The 21,137-nt window shown below is 42.5% G+C and overlaps 1 long non-coding RNA gene across 2 annotated transcripts in view; it reads right to left on the bottom strand.

Annotated features, from left to right (window-relative positions):
• LOC110296613 overlaps nucleotides 1-21,137 on the bottom strand; it is a 114,160-nt gene that overhangs the window by 43,780 nt on the left and 49,243 nt on the right. Inside the window, exons 2-3 of one of the 2 annotated variants that reach the window (XR_003836903.1) lie at nucleotides 10,204-10,311; nucleotides 3,080-3,197 (exon numbers count right to left, since the gene is read on the bottom strand). This is a non-coding gene — a long non-coding RNA (uncharacterized LOC110296613). The remainder of the gene's footprint in view (nucleotides 1-3,079; nucleotides 3,198-10,203; nucleotides 10,312-21,137) is intronic. The other variant, XR_002378191.1, reaches the window with a different exon arrangement.

Genomic DNA, 21,137 nt, shown 5'->3' with positions numbered 1-21,137 from the left:
TCTNTNTGTGTGTGTGTGTGTGTGTGTGTGTGTGTGTGTGTGTCTCATGTAGCCAAGGCTGGCCTTGACCTCCTGACCCCCCTTCCTTCACCTCCCAAATGCTGGGATTAAAGGCATGTGCCATTATGCCCAGCATTATTTCTGAATTTAGAATCTTCAAGCTGTACCTCCTGAGACAACTCTATCTCCCCATCCCCATAAACCAAACCTTCCACAAATATCTCAGCAGGTTCTGTCCCCACCTCGGCAATAATTTCAACAGGCCTGTTCCTTTCCACTGAGGCTACGTAAAAATACATTCCTGTTCACAGCTGGTCCTGCCGCCTGAGTCAACAGGCATCTAATAGTTCCCTGAGATCTGGCATGTTCCTTCCACCCACGGATGCTGTTCCCACAGAAGTCTCAACAGCAGCAACTCCATGGAAGTTGGTGTCAGGGCGTCAGCTTCCTGCAGACGCCGAAGGACCCCGAGTGGCTTTGGAACAGAAGGGATATTCTCAAACCTAAGCCATGTGGTTTTTGTCTGACTGAAAGTTTGGTTTCTGTTTGTCACCTTTCAGGAAGTTCTTAGCAAACAAGTGTTATCTATGAGCTCTGTGCTCTGCCATCCCCTGGCACCAGGGAAAGGACCGCAATGAAGGGTTTTTGACATCCTTGTTCTTTATACTAAACATTCTTTATTGAAACAAGTTTGATAACAGTGACAAATTTCTGGCAAGAAACTTAAAAAAAAAATCACACAGTGGCTCCTGATTATAAACTCAACACTGCTACAAGTTCGGGACCAAACAGGTCTAGAGGGTGAGACCCTATCTTGACAAACTGAGCAGGAACATGGATGGGTTAGGGAGGTGGCTCAGTTGGTGGAATGCTTGCTGTGCAGGCATCTGGACCTGGGATTGGATGCCAGGTACCCTTGTAAAGTCAGGCATGATGGCATGCATCTTTAATCCCAGTGGCAGGGAGGCAGAGATGGGGGGAGCCCTGGGCTCACTGGACAGCCAGTCTAGCCAAACTGATGAATTCCAGGGTCAGAGACAACCTGTCTCAAAAAACAAAAACAAAAACAAAAAAAAAAAAACAAAACAAAATGGGATGGAGAGTGGTTGTGGAAGACATTTCATGTTTTACCTCTGACCTCCTCACACATGCACATATACCCCAAGAAACAGAAACATAACACACAAACACACACACACATACACACACCGGACACATCAGACAGAGAGAGAGAGAGAGAGAGAGAGAGAGAGAGAGAGAGAGAGAGAGAGAGCAATAATGGGGTGGGGGGGTACCAGCCAACAGCTAGTGAGTAAAGGAGCTGTCCCATATCTGTTGGTTCAGTCCCATCTATACAGAGAGACATCAGTGACCAATTTTAATGCCACCTGCACTTAAGAGGGGCACGGAGTGATGAGCAAGAGTATTTTGTGTAGGTCTGTTTAGACATTAGTCCCAAAGGATGTTCAGTTCAGCCACTGGTTTCGTCTGGGATAACAATTTCCTTTATGTCTTTAATGGGTTAAAAATCGAGCCTGGTTCCCTAGTGAAATTCATCAGGTAGGGGCAGGAATGTGGGTCTGGGCCTCACCAAGGAGCCCCATTCTCCTCCCCCTCTGTGTCTGTCATGTGCTAGAGGATAATGGTCCCTTCAGTTGAAGAGAGTGATGACTCACAGCTGTGGGTGGGGGCTGAACAGACAGGTATGATGAATACATCTTTCCCCGTGAGACCCAGAGACGACTTTTTAAAAAATCTGTGGTTGGGATGCGTGCTGCTCCAGAGTATGATCTACTGCTTGGGATTTCAAACACGGCCAGGTTCTGTCCCTCCAGTCTCCCTGCTGTCTGCAGAGTCGCTTTGCAGCAGCTCTGATCAGAACTGGGGCTGCATGCTGGACCCTTCCAATCCAGGTTGGCTTTGTGCCTCTCTCTGGCTCTGGCTATCAGAATGGACCAGAAGTAACTGTGCTGAGTCCAAGCCGAGCCTCAAGGGCCTACCTCCACTGTCTCTCTTGAACCTGCCGTTACTGGCCGAGCATAGGCCAACCTGTAGGAGGATGAGTGAATGTGTACAGAGGGATGAACTGTCCTAGTAGATGGAATCCTAGGCCAGGGCACTGCACTGGGCCTGATCTTTAGGACAGGGTTTGCTGACGTCTGATCTAAAGCAACATGTTACCCACAGAAGTGTTGGTACCAATTCTGGGACCCCAGCTTCTCCATTCGGATTCATCTCTGTCATTCTGGAAGAAAAGGGTTAACTCCCCGTAGAAGAAGATAAGAAGGGGCTGAGGATATGGTTAAGTGGATGGAACGCTTGCTCTAGTTTGCACAAAGGCCAAGACTGGAACCCCATGACCGCATAAAACTGGGCATGCTGGCATAGGCCTGTAATCTCAGCACTTTGGAGGTAAAAGCAGGAAGACAGAAGTCAAGGGTATCTTTGGTTTACACAGGAAATATGAGACCAGCCTGGGCTACATGAAACTCTATCTCAATTTTGGGGGGAAAAAAAAAAGCAAAAATAAATAAATAAATAAATAATAAAATTAAAAATAAATTAAAAAAAAGGAAAGGGGGGAAAAAAGGAGTGGTTGATGCAGATCCGAGATAGCACTGAGCACGTATACAGGGAACAATTAAAAGCCTCTTAGCCACTTCCTCCTCAATGGTTGTTCGGTTAATGCTACAGGCCCGAATGATCAAGCAACATTTCCCAGCCTCCAATCTCTAATACTAATTTAACAAACGCACGCTGTATGTCTCAGTAAGGATGGGGCGCCACTCGCACTTCTGCCTGCTTGGAGTTCCCCGAGTGTATTGTGCTGTTTCACGCCTCCCTAACTCTGCACACAATGTTCCTTCTGCCTGGAACACTCTTAGCCCTCTTCTCTTACTGGCTGACGCCTACTCACTGATCAGAGCCGAGCTCAAGGATACTGCCTCTTGGAAGACGTCCCCAGGAGCACCACCACCTCCTCGCCCTCAATCTCCGGCCACATGCTCCGTCTCAGCACTCATTCTGCCAGCCTAACAATTAAAGCGGAAAAACCGTTTCTATGGCGCTCGGCACTTACTGTGTGCCGACACTATCGTACAGAATCTTCTGGTTGAAAGCGTCCACATCCCCGTGTCATGCCGTTGTTCCTCAAGGCAAGCACAGGTTCAGAAGCACATGCTGTGACTTCCTCCCACCTGTTGAGCAAAGAAGATGCCACGGTGATTTATCATATACACTGTATACCCACTGAGGGCACCTACTGCATCTTCTCATTCTTGCGGTACCCGGAACAGACTCGGAACAGGCAGCAAGAGGAACAGCAGCAAAGAGCAAACAATAACACAGCCCAGAACACATCTTACACAGTGTTCACAGCTCTCCCCGGGGCCAAAACCGGACAGTAACTTTCTGAGGTAGCTGTTATAATTATCATGGTGCCACATATCAGGATCGGAAGGCGTCAGGAATTCTCTGGTAACTTTCCCAAGGTTACACAGCTAGTGTGCGATAGAGCCAGTCCCAGAGGCTGTGTTTACAACCACAGGAGAAAAGGAAGGCTGCAGTGACTCAGCAGAAATCCATTTCCCTCCTCAAAGAGGAAGTCAGAGAATGAAACTCTGAGGCTAAGAGTAGTCCAATGGGCATGGCTGCATACTTGGGTTTAACAGGCTCGTGTCACGTGGGCTCGAAGGTGCTCAGTGTAGAGAGGTGGGTTGTTCTGATGGGACCTCCAATGGTTTTCCTGTTATCATGTTTACTCAGCATGGTGCCTAACAGCCCACGTGCTGCAACGGGGGAGAGGGGGGTTTGTTTAAGGCCTCCGTGACAGCAGACAAAACCTTATGGCATAATCCCTAGGCAGGCCTATTCCATCGGATTCTTTACCAATGAGCATCTGGAAGACGATCTTGGAACTGTCTAAGAGGCTGCTGAACCTGGCTAGGCACTTTTTGTAAAATCACCATGGCCAGCTGCTTGCTGAAGCGTTGGCAAGTCCCCACAGGGCCTCCCAGACACTGTACCTCGCAGTGAGACAGACAAAAGCAGGGACACACTGTGATTGGACCACAGCTGTCTCAGCACAGGCCTGTGCTGCTGAAAAGACAACAACAGAGACGCAGCATGGAATTTTGCTTCTGGGACAATTAGGAGCTTGGAAAACATAGTTATATGCATCCAAGACAGCTACAGATGTGGCCTACAACATTGTAGATGCTGATGTTGATGTTGCAATGTCGAGAGGTTGGAAACCCCTGCAGGTAATCTTCCCCTTAAAACTGGAGCCTCTCTAATGGTTTAAAGGGCTGAACAATGGCCAAGAGAACCTCCCACAGGCTTCTAGTTGTTAGTAGGAAACACAACAGAAGCCAGTAAGATCTCTGAACACCAAGTATCTTCATGCTCCCGTGTACCTGCACAAGACTTGCCTCCTGCTGAGGAATTTCTCCCAAAGACAATGATGGAAAACTTTAGAAACATCCATTTGATTTGTATTCATTTTCAGGGCACAGGGTAGAGTTTATAGCATTTTACCTTCCCATTAAAATAGCTCAACTGTGTTTATAGCCTATTTTATCCAGATTGCAGATTAACAATTTAAAGTCTTCTGCTTGGCAAATCTATTTTCTCAACTGACCATAAACACCCTGAGGGTCGAGAACATAATCTTTCTCCTTTGGAGTCCTCTGTTCAGACAATATGGCACAGTACTTGGTGGGGGTCAGAGGGACAGAGGACAAAGTATTTGGAGGGCCCCCCCCCAAGCACCTGCCAGTGCTCCGTGGCCGTCTTCAGGAGCACTTAAGTCTGAGATGCCATTTCCTCATCCTTAGATCCCTCTCTGGCCTCCCTACTTGTTGAGAAGATCAAATAAGATAATGCATGTGAAAGTATTGTGTAATCCAAGAACTGCCAGTGGCTGAAACGTAAGGAATCCTCAGAGACGCACTTAGTAAGTATCTGATCGATTTTTAATGATAAGGTATTGTCTTCCCTCTTCTCTTCAACCAGCCCCTTTAAGGATTTTATTTCCTGGAATTTAATTTTATTTGAGTAGTAAAGCCACTTCATGTCTTCCTGATAGTGTGTGTTTCACCCCATGGTCACCTTAAAATTTGATTGTAATCTAAGCAACCTAACCCCCCAAAGTCAGAAAGCACACTAGTCATGTCAATCACCCAGGACTCATGGGAACACATACTTTCAGACCCCACTTCTATTTCAGAAGCTTTCTTGTGCTGCTATCAAACTGTGAAAATTGTACCCTACGGAGGGATTATGCATATTTTTGTGTCAAGGCACACTCTGTGGATACAGGAGTCCTAAGCCCGTATCATCGCTCTCTAAGCCCAGGCCAGCAGAGAATGTGAGAAATTTCACAGAGGCGACACTACAATTTGGCCTCTTAGAACACACCATTTATTTATAGTCTTTGTTCTGTATTTATTCTTAGCAAAGAGAGCATGCTTGGTTATAACAGGGTTCTATAGGATACATTAGAAATCTTTCAAACATGGATCGTTCTTAAGTGATTTTAGAAAATACTAAGTGTAGATTTTGGATTCTTGCTCTCTTAACTAGAAAAACAAGTAAACAAAATCAAAACGGAAAGAGACACAAGGAAATAAATAAGTTTTGTATTCCAGGGATGAGTTTACACCTGGTTCCCCATCTCGTTCTCAAACCAAGTAACATGAAAGATTATCTAGATTTTATAAAATGGTCAAAAACTAGACAGCTACAGAACCACCGACTTGGCTTAAGAACTACATTTCTCACAGAAATAGCTCAATGTTTATTTTCAAACGCTACTTATGAAACGACAGGAGACTACTCTCTTCAATTCAACCAAAGCATGAGCCATTAGATTTGTGTACAGGTTTGAAGTGTGCTGTTAACATATTGAACCCGGGCCAGTTTTGAATAATACTGATAAATTTACTTATAAAACCCCCTTTGGGGAGGAATTAACCCATCTAAAGCAGTTGTCTGTGTTAAATACTCCCGAAGATAGGAAAAATAGTAAATAAACAAACAAAACTTCCAAGCTCATCATTGAACATTCAACAACTGTCAAAATAAAGCCAGTTTATAGTTGAGACAGTCTTACCACGTAGCTCTGGCTAGCCTGGAACTTCTTAGGTGATCCAGGCTGTTTCTAAACTTCCATTGATCTGCCCTTCTCTGCCTCTAGGGTGCTGGGATTAGGGGCATACACACCACCATATCTGCCCTTTGTCTTTGGTACCAGAAAGGAAGCTGAGGCCTTACATTCACTAAGCATACATTCTCAGCTCCTAGATCTTCAGTTATAGCTGATAGTATTAGCAGCTATACGCTATATAGAAATACAGTTTTATGTTCAAACCTGATAGCAAGCTTATACAGCTTTATTTTTGCCTAATTAATTCTGTTTTCAACAGACACTTTTCTTTCTAGTCTCAAACTTTCCCAGGCCTCCCAAAGTCTGGTAGGAAGTCAAGTTCCTTTCGCAGTCAGACCAGAAGAAAAAGACCTAAGAGGAGACATGGTGGCTTTAAAATGTGCTGATTTATTGATTATTTTCTTTATCATACATGGCAGTGGTGTTGGTGGTGTTAGGAAGGCTGTCGTTCCCAGCAATGGAATGGTTTTTGGTCCCTCTCTTACCCAATGATACATGGGGAATGGCAAAAACTGTGGAGGTGGGGTAGGGCTATCACACTGCAATCTCAATAATAAAGGGTTAGGGTCCACCAGGGACAGATATGATAACCCATGCATTTCAAGGTGAAAAGTTTCTTGTATACACAGATTATTTACTTATTTCATATGTAATACTAAATATTTTCTCAGAGTGCATTTTGCCATAGAGAGCAATCATTCCAAAGACTTGTCAAAGTCTGTACAATCTCCCAGTCAAATCATACTTACAGGATATCTAAAATAATTTAAGAAAAATAAATTAGAAGAGAAAAGTTGGGTTGAAGTTGTACGGCTTTAATAAGACTCTCCTTTTATTTTGTCCCTGTGGTAAGAAATCATCAGCTTTCCTATCTAACCGGTACCACTTGAAGTCTTTAGTTTAATTTTAGGATCCTTGATTGCTGCTGGGAACAAGTGTGCTGCTGTGGCATGAAGTGGAAGGTGTGACTGGGAACCAAACAAGAGAGAAAAGCCTTCCTTCACAAGCGACACACTCATAGAAATGTAGAACTCAAAGAAAAAGAGAAGCGATCTCACTGAGTAACGTAAAGCTACATTTCACATGCAAGTCTCTGAAAGAGCCCAAACGGACTGTTACACAAGCCTTTCATGGAAGGTTTTCAGTCCCTCAAAGAACAAATGCAAGACCAACTGGATGACTCAACAGGCAAAGGTGCCTGTTACCAAGCTCGACGACCCAAGTTCCATCCCTGGGACTCACCCAGACAAACAACAGAACTGACCTGATTCCCACAATTTGTCTTCTGATCTCCACATGCCCACAGGCATTTGGGCAAGGGTTCGTGCATCTTCTGATACACACACACACACACACACACACACACACACACACTCACACACATTAAAAACAAACACAAAATGAATACCACAGTCTAGCATGGTGGCATATGCCTTTAATTCCAGCAGTTGGGAGGCAGATGGATCTTTCTGAGTTTGAGGCTAGCCTGGTCTACACAGTGAGTTCCAGACCAGTTAGTCAAAGCTACTCTCTCTCTCTCTCTCTCTCTCTCTCTCTCTCTCTCTCTCTCACACACACACACACACACACACACACACANCACACACACACACACACACACACACACACACACACACACACACACACAGGGTCTAGTGAGAGGACAACTAGGCAACTAGAAATGGGCCTCTGAGGGAGACAGCTCATCGATGGTGCCATGCCTATCCCCCTCTCTGCCTGTCTTTTGCTGTCACTATGTGACTACACTGCCTGCTCACACTCGCACCTCTGTGAACTTTTCTCCCATGCTTGCCCCACTGTGATGGACTGAAACCTTAAGCCAAAGGAAAGCTCTCCTGAGGCAGGTTGTTTTTTTCCAGTATTTTTGTCATGGCTACAAGAAAAGCTGATACAGAGAGCAAGCCACAATGTGTCCCAGCCATGGTTCCACCATTACAGATGATTCGTTTTTCAGTAGAGAAAGGCAGGAACAAAGATAATAAATACATACTTCTTATAATTCACTCCCAGATGGGCGCTTTGTTTTGTTTTTTGTTTTGTTTTAAGGAAAGGTCTCACATAAGAGCCCAAACTGGCCTTGAACTCCGTTCTTCTACCTCAGCATACAGAGTTCTGGGATTACAGACAATGGTTCTAGGTGGACTTTGGAATTCTGGGATGGAAGTATAACTTCTTCCTCCATTAGATAGACCTGGAAAGGAACCAAGGCTTTAAGGGCGGTTCCTCTCAGCTCTGTAGAAGAGTGTGGGGCAGGCAGGGGGTATTCATAGCTGTTTTAAAAGTCATTGAAAGAAATGAGGGCAATGTACTGCCCTATCAAGTCCCTTGGTGACCTTACATGTCACAGCTGAAAAACTAAAATTACATTTGTCCCTCAACAAACTGATAGCAAATCTCTGAGACAAAGGTTCATGGTTAGATTGCTTATCAAGACAAAACCAAACCAAATTTAAACAACAACAACAACAAAAAAAAATACTTTAATGGGAAACTTCCTTTTTAAAAGACAATACCTGGGAAAACAAATATCAACGTTAACTGATCTCAGGAAGGAAAAAGAGAAACAATATCTAAAAATGAATAAACCTAAGATGGAAGGAACATAAATAAATATACCCTGGCATGAGTTTCCCTTTCAAAAGATCTGTAAGACTGAGCTAAAATAAAAATTAATATATGTATAAGGAAATTATCTCAAGAAAGTGACAAGAGATGACTGGGGAGATGTATGCCAACCCAATCCAAAGGTGGGGGTGGCAGCATTGAGGTCAGGTGCAAGGCCACCTGCACGGACTAGGAACTATGCTATGATGGAGGCTCCTAGCAGGGCTTGCTGTGTTACACTGAACCGTCTGCCTTGCTTTAATATGACGTGGCAATGTGCTTGGATTTGAGAGTAATAGTTCCTCCATTGCCCTTTCCTATTTTCCTTTGCAGTGCTGAGGACTGAACTGAGGGGCTGTGAATGCTGGCAAACACCCCACCCCTGAACTACAACTCAGTCCTCCAGTTGGCTTCAATTTGAGGTCAGGGATGTAGTGGATGGGGCGAATTGAACTAGAAGCTTCTCCAGTTGATAGTCCTCTTTCTCCACTTCCTGTCTGGAATACATGAGTGAGAGCTGCAGCTGGGTGCGCATGTCACAGCTATGACTTGATAAAAGCGGCAGGATGGGAACACAGACAACAGCCGAATCTCCATCAGGGAAGACAGACTACTGCATCTCAGATGACAATTGCAGAGCCAGTACACCAGCCCCAGACTCCCTCTCTCCAAATATCTTCATGTTTAAGAAAAAGGCATTTCTATTTATTAACCAACCATCCTCTGGTTATTTTATAAGCATGGGAGCCTAATTATCATGGAATAAATAAAAAAATAGAAAAGTTGTTTAAAAATTGTAAGCTGATTGTACTGCAAACAAAGCCAAGGAGTATGTGACGGGGCAAACAATCTCGATAGTAGGCTTGGATGTCCTCCTATCAGAACTCTCTAGAAAAGGACAGGAAAAACACGCAAAGATGGCCAGGACTAGAGACTCCAAAGCTCATTATCTACACAGAGACAAATATATGTTTTTGATTAACAAATAGCATACAAACCATATTTTTACATATGAGAAGAGAATAGGCAACATTTTATGGAGTGTTTACAAAATCAATATACTTTGGCCAGAAAAGATGAAAGAATGCTGTGGTACAAGGAGCAGAAGAAAGTACAAAGTTGTCCAACCTTTCTGCGATTGAGGGGAATTATTAACATATAACTGTCATAAATTTTATCACGATTTCCCCCAGATTAGCATTTCCCAGCCTGATGCTAGTGTGGCCTGTCACTCGCTCTGTATCGAAGAGCCAGGCCATCAGATGCTGTCCCTGCTCCACACTGAATGGGCCAGCAGCAGGCAGGAAGGTCGGCATTTCTCGGATTGGCCCCAACTGAGCCGGGAACACAGGCTCTACCACAGAGTTCAAGAGCACCGAGAAAGAATGTTAAATGGATGGATTGTTACTCACAGGAAAAGAAACAGGCACCATGCTTCCAATTATTCTTCACTGCAGACAAGAACTAGCTGTTTCTGCCGGCTGGCGCAGTCCCTGCTCTGGGGCACTGCTGAGGAAACCCTGGTGAAGAGCAATGAATGTGGCCAATGAATTTTTTTAACACAGCCCCAGCTATATTTCTGCTTATTGCTGGCAAGCGAACATGAGGGAGACAATCGACAAAACCATCGTAAAGAAGGCTGGGAGGACAAGAAGTCTTTATAGCCCCTCTCACATTGAAATGTTTAATACCAGCGACCATCATCTCAGACACAGGATCAGCTTTCTCAGTTGCCTGGTGATTAGAAGGAGAAAAGCTAAGGAAATTCTCCCAAGAGAAGATCATGCAACATTTGGATTACAAAGTTTAAGTTTTGAAGCATTTACAACACTTAAAAATAGGTAAATGAAGCTGGGTATGCTGGAACACACTGATGCCCCGGGGAGTTGGGACTCAGGAGGATTGCGTGAGTTCAAGAGTTCAAGGTTAGACAGGACAATACAGTGAGACCCCATCTCAAAAACCAATGTGATGACCACCAACAATGATATGTAAAGACAAGATAATAATGACATAAATAAATCCTGCATTTTATGATAATGTGAATCTATTAAGAATCCTATACATTCACAGTATATCTTAATCATTTATTTTATATAATTAAATTATAAACATCGTGTTATAATAAGTACATAATTCCTTGACCAGATTAACAAAAATATTAATTATATTTTTAAAAATAAGTTTTTCTGGAGAACTCAGAAGGCAAGCACAAATGAAGACACTAGGTCCCTCAACTCATTTTAGGTCACCAGGCAGGAGCTGGCTGATGTCATCAAGCAATGAATGGGGTATTTGTTTTGTTGCTTCTGGGGACCTGGAGTTAGAGCAGCCTCCTCACAGGAAGCCTGTGTTTTGCATATAGTTGTATGTTCGATCTTAAACATGTGGATATATAAATAGATGAGCTAAAGGCAAAGGGTTGTTGGGCTTTTTTGGGAGGGAAGGGGTCCAAAATGTTTCCTATCGAGCCATTCTTGATTGTTGTTCATATGATCTTCAGGTATCTCATCTAATTTTTTAAAAGATGGTATTGCAAACACACAATTGTTTCTGCACTTATAGAGATCCTTTCCCAAGTTACATCTGTAATCCAATCAGTTGGGTGGCTGAGGCAGGAGGATTGCTGCCAGTTCAAGCTCAAGGTTAGCTAGGACTACATAGCAAGATATTGTCTTTTTTTAAAAAAAGGAGGAAATAAAGAAAAGAAAATGAAAAAGGAAGGCAGGCAGACATGGTGAGGATACATGAAGAGGGAAGCAGGCAAGGAAGAAAAAGATAAAAAAAAAAAGCCAAAGAAACAAAAAACTAGGGGATATTCCCCCCTAGTGTTTGATTAGGCTTTTGTCAATTACAGAAAGGGTCACATAGTAGGAGAGCATCAGACTCAAGGAAAAGCTTTTCCCAGTTTTCCTCTTTTACACACAGGTGGGGCAACTCTCCTTCTTGCCCCCCATGCACCCTTCTACACACACACACACACACACACACACACACACACCTGGCAAGTAGAGCAGTAGATGTTCATGCACACCCTTTAGAATTTACACGGTGTCATTTACCAGGGAGGGGGGCAGGATGGAGAAGAGACAGGGGTTAAGGAGTGAGAAGAGAGATAGAGGCCAGGCCCACGTAAGATGAATTATTCTGAAGGTATAATTCTTCATAATAATAATAATAATTCATAATTCTGTTCTCTATAGCCCTACTGATGAACACTATTTGTTTTACTCAACTTGGCTAGTACTAGTGTTGATGGATTGAATTCTCATTTCTTGTCAAGATCATCATGGGTAGTAGGTGAAAATGATGCTCATTTTTGTTTTTTTACTTCTGAGATAGGCTGGTGCTATGTAACCCAGCTTTAAACTCAAAATCCTCCTGACTCTACTTCCCAAATGCTAGGATTCCAGGTATAAATCACCATATATATACATATATATATATTGCTTTGTCTTTGAGTATGTAAGTGTGTGGTTATAAATGTTTTATGAGGGCACATATATGCTCCTGCACATGGAAGTCCAAGAACATCATTGACACCAGAAGCCTTGACTGTGCTCTACTTATTGAGGCAGGGTCTCTCCATTGAACTCAGAGTCTATCAATAAGTCTTGTCTAGCCAACCTGTTGTGGGAATCCCTTTTCTCTGCCTTCCTGGGATCTGGACTTCGAGGTAGTCTATTATAGCCACCTGGCACTTACATGGGTGCTGGGGATTGACTTCCGGTCTTTATGCTTGCTTACACATCTTTTTCCTCTAAGCATCTTCTCAGGCCCAGGCCTAGCTGTTTGTTTGGGGTACTATGTCTCTAAACCAGGCTTCTTAACAGAGAAAATGTCTACCTCTAGATTAACTTCCAGCCTCCAAACTACATGAAAATTGTTGTAAAACACACTTATTGTGAAGAATGTCTTCATAAGGCAGGTCTACATGTGTCAAACTAGGTAGGGTGCAGAGTCACCTTGCATCTCTGCCTTCTCTTAACACAGAGGGGCCACATACTTCTTGTTGTCCTTGTTTGTTGTGGGAAGAGGGGGAAGAAAGGCCTTTTAACTGATGATAAAGAATACAGAAGAAAGGAATATGGAACCGAAGGAATCAGGAATCTCTTCCCACGTGGTTTTGAAAAATTCCTCATTTTTCTTGTTCCTATTTGTTTTCCTGTCACTAAGCAAGAAAACTCAGCTCTGTCCATGAAGAATTTCACCCATCAGCCAAGTGAGGGGGTGAATGCCTTTAATTGGCAGAGGAGGCAGAGGCAGAGGCAGAGGCAGAGGCAGAGGCAGAGGCAGAGGCAGAAGACAGAAGACAGAAGAGGCAGAGGCAGAAAGATTTCTGTGAATTCAAGGCAAGCTTGGTCTATACAGCAATTTCCAGGCCAACTAGAGATACATAGTTGAGACCCTATCTCAAAGATTTTTTTTCATCTACCACTCTACAACAGACACCTTGGGATGTTGTGGCAGGAAATGTTGAGGGGGAAACTGTTTAAATGACATCATAATGCCTGGAGAAGGGAGAAGTGAAAAGTAACAAGTACCTCCTGCTATCATATACATATACATATACATATACATATACATATACATATACATATACATATACATATACATATACATATACATATACACATACACATACATATACATACACATACCATATATATATATACATATGCTATACATACATTCCTGTATATTTTAAATAGCATTCCTGGTTACAGGATCACTTCAGGAGTTAAAGCCTTTGTCTTACTAAGCATCACTTGGCATCAGCACTGTCTGATGTGCCCTTCTTCATTCTTAGTCAAGAAGGAAGCTACCTCACCTAGAATCCAGCACCTGAGGATGAGTCACCATGCCTAAGGGTCAGTCACATAGATTGTCCCCTCACATAGGATACTCTTGTCTGCCAGATACTTACCATCCCAAGGGATACACAGATTTTTGTCCCATTGTGTCTGTTGTACGAACACGTCTGTGTACATGTACAAAGCACAACGTATATAGTGTTTGTAATCTGTCAAAATTAGAAGCAAACTTTTTTTTTCAAATATTTATTTATTATGTGTAAGTACACTGTAGCTGTCTTCAGATACTCCAGAAGAGGGAGTCAGATCTTGTTACGGATGGTTGTGAGCCACCATGTGGTTGCTGGGATTTGAACTCTGGACCTTCAGAAGAGCAGTCGGGTGCTCTTACCCACTGAGCCATCTCACCAGCCCCAGAAGCAAACTTTTAAGAATGCAATTTGTCAATCGATCCAAGACAAGAAGAAATGATGTATTATGGACTGTCATTCTTTAAAAATGAAGTCATCATTATTCAACTTTTAAAACTTGACTCAGTCTTTTCTCACACACCAGGGGTGGGGATGGAATACCCTCTCACATTTCACTCTTCCATCGGAGATGTCAAGTGGTACCTAAGGATTTATAGTAAAATTAACATTAAGGACCAAGTACAAGCAGATGTTCATCACTGGATCTGACAGCACGCCTGTTTTTTACTTTGCCAACAGGCACAGCAATGGGTTTCACGCTGTGATTCTCTGTAGGAGATGTCACCACAACCTTCCATGTCTCTTAAGATGGGTACTTCTTATCTCATTTGCTGGGACTTCAGTATTCCTGCCAATAAATGAATACTTGTGCAGCCAGATACTCATCCCTGACAAACTTTCCATGGCTCATCATCACGCCTGGTCAGAGGCAAAAGACTCAGGCTCCTGTGTCTGGTACTCAGTTCCTCTTCAGCTCCAAGCTGAAGGTACCTTCTCCAGCTGTTCTACCCTGATATAGCCCCTTCCTTCACAGCTACAAAACCAAGTCTTAACTAATTTTTTAAAATAAACTTTGTAAAATTATAATAAATTAGAAATGAATGCATCCTCTCTGGAAAATGGTTCAAACAACACAAATGTGTGTGTGGGGTGGGGTGGGGGGGGTGTGTGGGTGTGTACATACAGGAACAATTGAAAGTTTAAAAAAACAAACCTGAGGGCTGGAGAGATGCCTCAGTGGTTAAGAGCACCAACTGCTCATCCAGAGGTCCTGAGTTCAATTCCCAGCAACCACATGGTGGCTCACAACCATCTGTAATGGGATCCAATGCCCTCTTCTGATGTGTGTCTGAAGACAGTGACAGTGTACACATATAAATTTAATAAATAAATAAATAAATAAATAAATAAATAAAACCCCTGAAAGTCTCTATGAATTCTAGACCTTTCTTTTACACCACCAACTGCATGGGTGTGTGTGTGTGTGTGTGTGCGCACGTGCACACACACACTCCACACAAGTATGTGCACATCTGCTGTAGTTTCAATGTTTTCACCAAAGGTCTGCAGATTAGAACCTTTAGTCCAGAGTAGCAATGTTGAGAGAGAGAGACTCAGAGGGAACAATTTCGGGTCCTAACCTTCTGTATGGGTCGATGTTCTTCTCCCAGGAGTCAGCGAGTTCTCAGGACAGAGAGTTCACTTTCACCACAGTCAGTTGTCAGAAAATCAAGTTTGGCTTCCTTGGCTCTTGCTCCCTCCCATCCTATTGCCCTATCAAGCATGATAGGAGACATCACACGGTCCTGTGCTCTTGGGTTTCTCAGCTCCAAGAACTGTGAGTCCACATATTTATGTGCTGTACTCATGTTTCTGTATTGTTTGGACTTTTCTTTCTAAGCTGCCTAGCCTGTGGCATTCTGTTATAGCAACAGATGAGCAGTGAAGACATTCATCCTTACAAACCACTAAGCAGCCTTCAAACTCTTTTTCTTTAATACATATATTATATACATATTAGATAAGTACTTATGCATAATACATACATAAGTTATATAGAGTAATACACATGTTAGTTTAGTTTTGTTTTGTTTTAGGCAACAGGACTGTATGTGTATGCAGTAGTCCAGACAGCATCCTTTTCTTCAGGTCCTTTCTCAAACTTCCTGTCTGCCCGGAAGCCTCCTTCTGTCTCATCACCTTGCCTTCCATTTCAAACGCTTGTATCCATGGCTGTCTGTTGGTCTCTGAGTCATCTCTATATGTTCTTGAGCTGCTTAATTTTTATTTAACATGGGGGGTGTCTTATAACCGGAATGCAAAATCTTTGAGGGCAACGCTGTTATTTTGATCTTACGTGGTATTTAGAATTCATTGTGCACAAAATAGGTATTTGATGTGATTTTACTGAATAACTGAAGTTCGGGTTCCTGTTTCCTGATCTAAGGCAGGAAAACTGGGCTCAAATGTAGAGGTAAAATGCTTGCCCATTTTAAGGGGCTTGTCTGGAACTCTTCAATCTGTTCTGAGTGGTGGGCAGAGTCCTACAGATCAGACAGCAGCCTCCAGGAAAGTCAGAGACCCACATGCAATGTTTCCCTCTGACCTCTCAGACCACGGACAGCTCCACGGGCTAAACTGTTAGGCAGGCCACCCTCAAGGTTTACAGGCTCAGTGAGAAGAGCGAGCCTTGAAGGAAGTTCAAACTCTCCAGGAAAACACACTGCCTGCGACCTTGTAGGTTTCTAAAATTCCACCTTTCACAGAACCAATTCTCCAGTGGAATTAGCCGTTGCCTAACAACAACCGCAGCAATTGACAAACAGCCTTTCATCTTCCCTTTCACACCATGAGGAGAGTTGAACTTGCCGCTTCTGTACAAAATGTCACCATTTTGGTGGTGTAAAAGAAAGGTCTAGAATTCATAGAGACTTTCAGGGGTTTTATTTATTTATTTATTTATTTATTTATTTATTTATTTATTTATTTATTAAATTTATATGTGTACACTGTCACTGTCTTCAGACACACATCAGAAGAGGGCATTGGATCCCATTACAGATGGTTGTGAGCCACCACGTGGTTGCTGGGAATTGAACTCAGGACCTCTGGATGAGCAGTTGGTGCTCTTAACCACTGAGGCATCTCTCCAGCCCTCAGGTTTGTTTTTTTAAACTTTCAATTGTTCCTGTATGTACACACCCACAAAATGTCAGCGTGACAGGAAAGAAGAAACCTCCAATAAAACAGACTTTGTGTTGGCTTTAGGAGTGTTTCTTCACTAGTTTCTTAAACGGTGTGTGCCTGTTTCTTTCTCTTTCCTCTGCACATGTGTGTGGAGGTCAGAGGTCAACCTCAGCTGTCCTTTCTCAGACACCATTCACTTTCTTCTTTGTGACAGGGTCTCTCACTGGGTCAGACTTCACTAAGCTGTCTGGCCCCTGAGCTCCACTGAACCTCCTTCTATCTCCACATCCCCAGTCTGGGATTACAACTCCACACGCTATGCTCTTGGTTTGAGCCACGGGTTCTTGGGCTCAAACTCCAAGTGAGGCAAGAATTTTATCACCTGCTCCATCTCCTTAACTAGATGCCTCAGTCATTTAGACAAGCTTCAGTTTTTAGTATAATTTACTTACAGCAGGGCATGCACAGTATATAGCAAAGTCTGGATCACAGGAAACTGTCAAAAAATGTTTGTTAACGAAGAAGGTCGTGTTTTGGTGGCTCACACCTGTGCCAGGAACTAACATGGTTTTTTGCCCGGCCTTTTAGCCACAGGAGGCACACAGAACACTGGTGAGCTGTTGGACTGGCCAACATTATGAATGATGTTTTCTGAGAAATTCTATTCAATTCCTGTTACAACCGATTTATTTCAGATCTTTATTAAACTTTGCTGCTTGAAATAAATGGCTTGTTATATGGAAAATCTCTTTTTGTTAGTGATTTCCTCTGAAAGAATATTAGTCATAACTTGTGGGAACATTCCTTTTGATAACGTACATGTCTCCTATTAATAGACTCAATTCTTAAAGTCCAAATAGCCATTTTTAAAGACCTGACTTAGTATTTAACAACTAAGAATTTTATTTCATTTTTTAAAAAGTTGGATCTTTTTTTTTTTTCCGCCAGAGGAGAACTTGTAAATCCCTCGAATGAGATCATTAATCAAAGCAGATGAAATGAAGTCTAGTTTGTTAGCGAGAGCCTGGAATAGTGCAGATAACCAACATAGTTAAAATACTTAAGAGTATTTTATTGCTAGCCCAACCTGCAAAAGTACTTAAGACCCAAATCCTATCCCTGGGACCCATGTCTGAAAAATGAAAAGCTGGATGTAGTGCTACACGTCTGTAATCCAGCACTCCAACACTGAGGGGAAAGGCAGAGACAGCAAAATTACTACAAGCTCTCAAGGGCCACCAGCTGAGAGGAGGCACCTCAGTAAGGTGAGAGGCAAGAATGAACTGTCCAAAGCTGTCCTCCTGCTTCAGTTCAGAGAGCATGGCATGTTAGCACCCACACTCTCACACACAGGTTGAAAAGAGTCTGACAGTGCTTTGGAGAAAGAACCCCATCCATTCTGTGGCCTCTCCAGTTGTTGAGACACTGATTATCCATCAAGAAGATCTGAAGCACTGAGAAGGTAGTTGGGATACATAGCCCTTGCCCTTGGCATCAATTGGCTGTGAGTTTTAGGGTGACTTACATCTTTGTTCATCTGGGCAGTGTCTATAAAATAAGTTTACCCAGCCAATTCTAATAGCTGATGACTGCCTACCAAGGTAGCAGCTAAGGGTGCAGACCTGGAGATGAGAGATATGAGGGTCTAAGTTTCATTTTGATAGATTCCTGTGAAGGTGAATTTAGGTGAATTATTTAACCCCTCTAATCTTCCCAATGTGTAACATTTATTTTTCTGGTTAGTAAGGATAAAAAGAGGTAATACAGGCCAAGAGTTTACCAGGGGCTCAGTGGGTAACGGCTGGGTTTGTTTCCCGTTTTTTCTCTTTCTTTTTCAAATCACTTTAGTCTAGAAGCAACAATCTTGTTACTACCCAGTCTATGGCCCTTTGCAATGTACTCCATAAATCTGTTTTGTTCCTAATAAAATAAAAACAGGTCTGGTGATGTGTTGAGTTGGTAGAGTGCTTGCCTGGCATGCACAAACCCCTGGGTTCCATCTCTGGTACTGTGTAAATCGGGCATGAGGGTACATGCTGCAGTCCCAATATCTGGGAGGAAGAAACAAGAGGACCAGAAGTTCAAGGTCATCTTGAGCTACTAGCAAGTGCAAGGATAATCTGGGCTACATGAGAGATTCCTATCTCAACAAACAAGATAAAATCACTAAAGTTCCTTAGTCATGCTAAAACACATACTATATTGTCAACTAACCTGACTGAGGGTAGGAGAAGCTAAACTGAGGACAAATGAAAAGAGTTATGAAGGTGGGGACTTAGCTTATATGTGTCAAGGTACAAGGCGTAAGCGGTTTGCTTTTTGCCTTCATTGCCCAGTGGTGGTGACCTTCAGAGTAAGAAGGACACCACCAACATGGTGCAGGAAGAGAGAAAGGAAGCAGTCTGGGATGAAGAGATACTAAGCCTTGGGGCACTGATAGTCTGCAGGGCCAGCCACCTAACACAATTGACCATTGATGCTATAGACAGAGCCTTTTTAAATGGCTGGCTTTAAAAGAACTCTAATATCTTTCTTCATTTAGGATAGAACTGAAATTCAGAAAACCCAAGATTTAGGAAAAAACATAAGCCAATTAGCCATGCATTTAATGTCAACATTTGGGTTAAATTTTTTTCATCATGTGTCTTAGTTACTGTTCTACTGTCGTGACGGTCGAAGGCAACTGATGAAATGAAATGTTTTGAGACTACAGTTTCCGAAGACTAGTTTAGTCCATGACCATCGTGTTGGGGAACATAGAAGCAAGCAGGCAGGCATGATGCTGGAGAGTAATCTTAAGACACCAATCATGAGGCAGACAGAGCTAACTGGGAAACTTCAGAGTCCACCCCCAGTGCCACACCTCCAAAAGGGCATCTCCTAATCCTTTCTCAACAGTTCACCAGCAGAGCACCAAGCATCCCATACATGAGCCTTTGGGGACCACCCCACTCAAACCATCCCATTGTGCATGCGTCTCTGTGTGTGTATGTGTGAGCACACACATTTCATACATATGGGGGCAGAGGGCAATCTCCGTTCAGTTCTTCAGGTACCAACTTCCTATTGCCTTTGAAACAGGACCTCTCTCTGGGTTAGAGGTCACCAATTAGACCTGACTAGCTGACCAGCAAGCCTTAGTGATCTTCCTGTCTGTGTCCCCAACACTGGAATTATAAGGACATACCACCACATGGTGCTTTATTTATGGGACTGCTGGGGAATCAAACTCTGATCCCCATACTTAAAAGGCAAACACTTTACTGACTAAGCAATTTCCCCAGCTTTCTTCATCTTTTTAATACACGTTTAAGGACAACTATACAACTTTTTTGTATGTGTATTTTTTGTATACACATATTTGAATACAAATATTTTTCTATGTATATTTAAGGATATCTATACAACTGTGGACCCCATTTTTAAAATGTAGCATTGTTAGGGAAGCAGTCGTCTAGTTTTTAGCCAACCTTCATAACCATCCTTTCAACAAGCAAATTGTGTGTGTGTGTGTATATATATATATACATATATATATGTATATATATATGTACATATATACATACACACACATATGTAGCAAAGGAAATCTATGTGATTTTATTTAACTATCTCATATTGATTGACATCTCGAACCTCTTCAAATTCATGACATTATAAATATCATATCAATATACATTTCCTGCTTATTTTTCCACACCTGAGACTGTTTTCTTAGAACTGACTTTTTCCAAAACATAAAAAGTTGAAGGACATGAACATTTTATAGTTCTTCACATTTGCTGCCAAATTGCTTTTCAAATTGTTTATCAAGTCCAGTTCCAAGACTGGTGTGTCAGAGCAGTGGATTATTTCACTATATATATTTCATTATATATATATATTCATATTCAATATCCAGACTGTGATAATAAACTTTAAGTGTGTCTGCTGGTAGGCAAGTGAGGGAAGCACAAACAGCATGAGAATCAGTATTATTGTTTTATAGAAGATGAATGGGAAGGGTTTTCCAGAAAGGGGTGGGAGGCACTTAACTGTGCATTCTGACACATACCTGTAATCCTAGTTATAAGGGAAGCTGAGGCAGGAGGATCACAAGTTCAAGGATAGCCTGGAAAACTTAGGGAGGCCTCATCTCAAGATTTAAAAAGAAGAGAAAAGAAAGAAAGAAAGAAAGAAAGAAAGAAAGAAAGAAAGAAAGAAAGAAAGAAAGAAAGAAAAAGAATAGAAGACTAGGTATATAGTTTAGTGGCAAAGAGCTTGACTTGCATAGCCAAGACCCAGGGTTCAATGCCCCAGAATGCAAAATGATATTAAGAAGGAGGAGGAGGAAGAGGAGGAGGAGGAGGAGGAGGAAGAAGAAGAAGAAGAAGA

Source organism: Mus caroli, chromosome 6 (genome assembly GCF_900094665.2).
Source record: "Mus caroli chromosome 6, CAROLI_EIJ_v1.1, whole genome shotgun sequence".
In the NCBI taxonomy this organism is placed as follows: Eukaryota; Metazoa; Chordata; class Mammalia; order Rodentia; family Muridae; genus Mus; species Mus caroli.
Note: the sequence above shows the minus strand (reverse complement) of the source record. Positions and strands in the feature narration are given on the sequence as shown.